The sequence below is a fragment of the Micromys minutus genome, assembly GCF_963924665.1.
Source record: "Micromys minutus genome assembly, chromosome: 28".
Lineage (NCBI taxonomy): Eukaryota > Metazoa > Chordata > Mammalia > Rodentia > Muridae > Micromys > Micromys minutus.
The window spans coordinates 19,374,770-19,378,951 of record NC_137963.1 but is presented as its reverse complement, the minus strand read 5'-3'; the positions used below and the strand labels follow the sequence as shown (position 1 = coordinate 19,378,951).

Sequence of the window (4,182 nt, the reverse complement as noted above, 5' to 3'; positions counted from 1 at the left end):
AGTTATAGGGGTGGTGGACTCTGCGGGTCCTTGCTTGGCACGGGTGCCTGCTTTCCTGCCACCGTCGCTACGCACTGTGTCCGACCCTTCAGACTGGCCTTGGTCCACACTGCTGCTGTAGCTGCTTCTGATGGCCGGCAATAAAGGAAGAAGCTGTGCTGCCTACACCTTTAATATCGAAGCCGTGGGATTCAGCAGAGGGGAGAAGTTACCTGATGTCATGTTGAAGTCACCTCCACTGTTTCCTGATACGGATTACAAGCCAGTGCCCCTGAAGACAGAAGATGAGGATTACACGCTGGCCTTGAAGCAAGAGTTGAGGGAAACAGTGAAATGATTGCCTTACTTTATTGAAAGGTATAGCAAACGGTACATGAAGGTCTATAAAGGAGAATGGGTACCAGACTGGAGAAGACTTCCAAGAGAGGTGATGCCAAGGAAAAAAGGCAAGAAAGAGGATCCAAAATCCAAAGCAGCCAAAGCTGCAGGCCTGGGTCCTTCACTCATTAATTCTGCAGACGTGTTGAAAAAGACTGAGGAACTGGAAAAGAGGCGAGGGTGAAAGATCAGATGAAGAAAACGAGGAGAAAGACGGGAGCAAAGAGAAAGATAAAGATGAAGAGGAGGACGGCGAGGAGGACGCAGAACAGGAAGAGTATGATGAAGAAGAACAAGAGGAGGAGAATGACTACATTAACTCTTACTTCGACAACAGGGATGATTTTGGACAACATGGACAAAGCCACCTACTAGACACGGAATTCTCCAGATGTCTTGAGGATACAGCTCTGAGCATTTGGACTGACTTCATTTTGGAGGATGATTAAGTCCATATTTTTGTTATTCGGTGTTCCATCTGAAAACTTCATATCCAGCTCTTCAGAATGACTTTGTTTATACCACGTGACCTCACTCCATCACCCCTGCCACATCTCTGATATGCAATGCAGTTGTGGGGTTCTCTGGCTTCTGTTTGATCTGGATTTGAATGTTTCTGAAGAGTTTTAACATCATTCAGTCTGTGTGTTCACAGCGGAAAAAGGTCACTCTGGCTCACCTGCTGACTGGCGGTAATGTGTTACTAGTCAGTGGATTTCTATTAAGACTGCACATGGGGCACTTTAAAAACAAACCGGACGATGATTTCTCTTACCTGGTACATTCTGTTTTATCACACTGTAAACGTAGCTGAGTTCTTAGCAGTACAGACTTAGGAGATTAAGAGTTTTGCTGATAGGAAACAGACTCTCAGCAAACACCAGGAACCTGGGTGCAATCCATTTCAGTTTATATCTCAGCTACAACGAAGACTTCCACATGGGTGGAAGGTTATCAGTGCTTGGCCTTGGGGATAACCCCAAGCCATGCAGTGTGTAAACTAATGATTCCACGGTAATAAGTCTGACACTTTAACCTGTTGGGCTTATGGGGTGAAAAACCCCGGAGTCATACTGCTTAATTTTGGACTTTCTGTAACTAATAGGTCCTAGTTGTGTAAACCTCATGATAGAAAGGTGTGTGTGTGTGTGTGTGTGTGTGTGTGTGTGTGAATATGATGAAGGGCTATGTCCTCTCTTGTTTTCCACAAGAGCCATAAACTTAAAGTAGATTATGTAATCATGTAAAATGAACTCAGGTCATTTGGGAATTATGTCGGTACTTCTTGTTTTAACCTACAGGGTGACTCCTCTGCAGAACCCTTCGCCTCTGAGTACTTTTTAACATGCCAAAGATTTCCAAGAGAATTCATAGTGTGCATTTCAAAACTAATATATTAAAAGTATCCGCCCAGAGGCCAAAAAAATCATTTTTTTTGTTTCCCATTGGGGAGACTTGTCACTCCTTACCTGGAAACTGGAGCCCTGCATTTTCTCTCAGGATTAGGATGGCCTCGATTTTAAGCTGAAGTTTGTGTGCCTTAGTTTACCCACTTGTAAACAGTCTCCTATAAAATTTATAGGAAATTTTATAATGTTTAGACACTATCCAGAGTTGAGCAAATATGTCGTCTTTTATGTTAACAGAAACAATCATGTCGTAAATGTTATTTTTGCTCTGTACGCAGTTGTACTGTGGAAAGTGAAATCATTGTGAGGAACAGTTTCCTGTTAGGTTACGATTCCATTTTCCAGTCGTGTTATCTGTGTAAGAAACTGTAATTTGTTTGTGTGATCTGGAGGTATTCCTTTCTCTTGTGCGGGATCGCTTTCCATCGCAATACCTCCTCAGTACGTCCTGATGGATGTGGGTCCTTCTTGACAGTGTCACGCTGTGCTGAATACACGTGACTTACTACAGTTCCCGGAGCTTATAAAAATGTTGTAAGATTCAGAGTCTTGAAAGCTTCGGTGCGTTGGGAGATTTACATGGAGTTTTTAGTAATAGTAGCAAATGCTGTTATTTGGGAATAAATCGTACTTTATTCTCTAACATTTGGTACCAGAGCCAAACAAGAGATAGGTACTCTGTGGTTCTGTTTCCTTTCATCATTGCAAATCCGCAGACTACTCTTCCAATCCGGAGCTGCACTGGTGGTGACTCTTCCCTGCCTTCCAGCGCGTCTTCCTGATGTGTTCCTGCCACCCAGAGGGAAGCGAGTTTCCACAGGATTGACTCTGGGACCCCTGGTAACTCTTTTCAGGGTGCCCATCCTCATTTGAAAGATCAGTTTACAATTTTAAACATACTAATTTTGAGGGGAAAACAATGAGATATTCCAGGTTGCTTGACTACGATAAATCTTGTTTTCTTTAGCTCCGAGTCTATGAAGTTACTTTGTAGAGAGTCAGCTTCTTAATAGTTAGATAAGAGTCCTTACTGGGACTGATGGTAAAATATCGTTAACATCATCATAACCAATAAAACTAATTGCCACATGCTGATTTTTTTCTGTATTTGTTTATACATACAAAGTTTAATAAATAAAATTTTGGCTTTAATACTTAAAAAAGAATAAAGTTATAAACATTAATATTACTCCCCCATTTGGGTCCTGTTCTAGTGTTTTATATATTATATTATGTCTATCTTCCGCTCACCCTTTCTGCCCTAGCCTTATCTACCAGCTCTTTATTGTGCAAAAGCCACACATTCACCCAGCTGGCACTGGGAGCTATGTGACCTTCCCCAGGGCATCTGGTCTTTCCTTTTGGACAGGTGAGGAAGCAGTGACAAAAATTTATATATCCTGCTAGTTTGGTGCCAGAGGTCCAGCAATTAAGAATTGAGACTCCAGGGACACACTTTTTTCATAGCCCGTAAAGACAAGATTTATGGGCCATCCCAACTTAAATGAACAAAAACCCAGCAAGCACACACCCATTAAACATAACTGTCTTAGTCAGGGTTCTGTTCCTGCACAAATCATCATGACCAAGGATCAAGTTGGGGAGGAAAGGTTTTATTCAGCTCACACTTCCATATCGCTGTTCATCACCAAAGGAAGTCAGGACTGGAACTCAAACAGGTCAGGAAGCAGGAGCTGATGCAGAGGCCATGGAGGGATGTCACTTACTGGCTTGCTTCCCCTGGCTTGCTCAGCCTGCTTTCTTATAGAACCCAGGTCTACCAGCCCAGGGATGGCACCACCCACAGTGGGCTGGGCCCTCCCCCTTGATCACTAGTTGAGAAATGCCTTACAGCTGGATCTCATGGAGGCATTTTCTCAATTGAGGCTCCTTTCTCTGTGATAACTCCAGCTTGTGTCAAGTTGACACATAAAACTAGTCAGTACAATAGCATAAGTGAGAAAAATAGTTCTTGAGCCTCTTCAAGCATAGAAGAGCTGATTGGATGATACTGAACAAGAGTCTGGTCTTTTAGTGAGTGAACAGTACCATGGTCTTCTGCCTCATGGCTTGACCAATGTGTAGAATCCCTGGGTGACATCAGGTTGATTTCTCTTTGACAGTTGAGGGGTAGCGATTGTCCTTGGCAAAGTTTCCTGCATAAGTCCCTGGTGTCACCCTGTTATCTCTGAGAGTTCATTGTTTGTCTTCCATCATAGGTCAGACTTGGCAGTGGTGGGATAAATGTTCTGGCTCCATCTGTACACCCATAATCATGGGCTGTTCTGAACGCATACGTCATGTTCTGGGTGGGTGAGAGGATGCTCACAACTAACAAATAGGTCCTTTCAGCCTTCTGAACTGCAAGAAAACAACAAATGGGCTTTTTTAACAA

The 4,182-nt window shown here is 43.1% G+C and overlaps 1 pseudogene across 1 annotated transcript; it reads left to right on the top strand.

Moving 5' to 3' along the window:
• The first annotated feature begins 130 nt into the window (after positions 1–130).
• On the top strand, positions 131–827 carry LOC308438705 (DNA-directed RNA polymerase III subunit RPC7-like; annotated as a pseudogene). The gene has a single exon. The product of its transcript is annotated as a DNA-directed RNA polymerase III subunit RPC7-like (transcript).
• Positions 828–4,182: the final 3,355 nt, after the last annotated feature.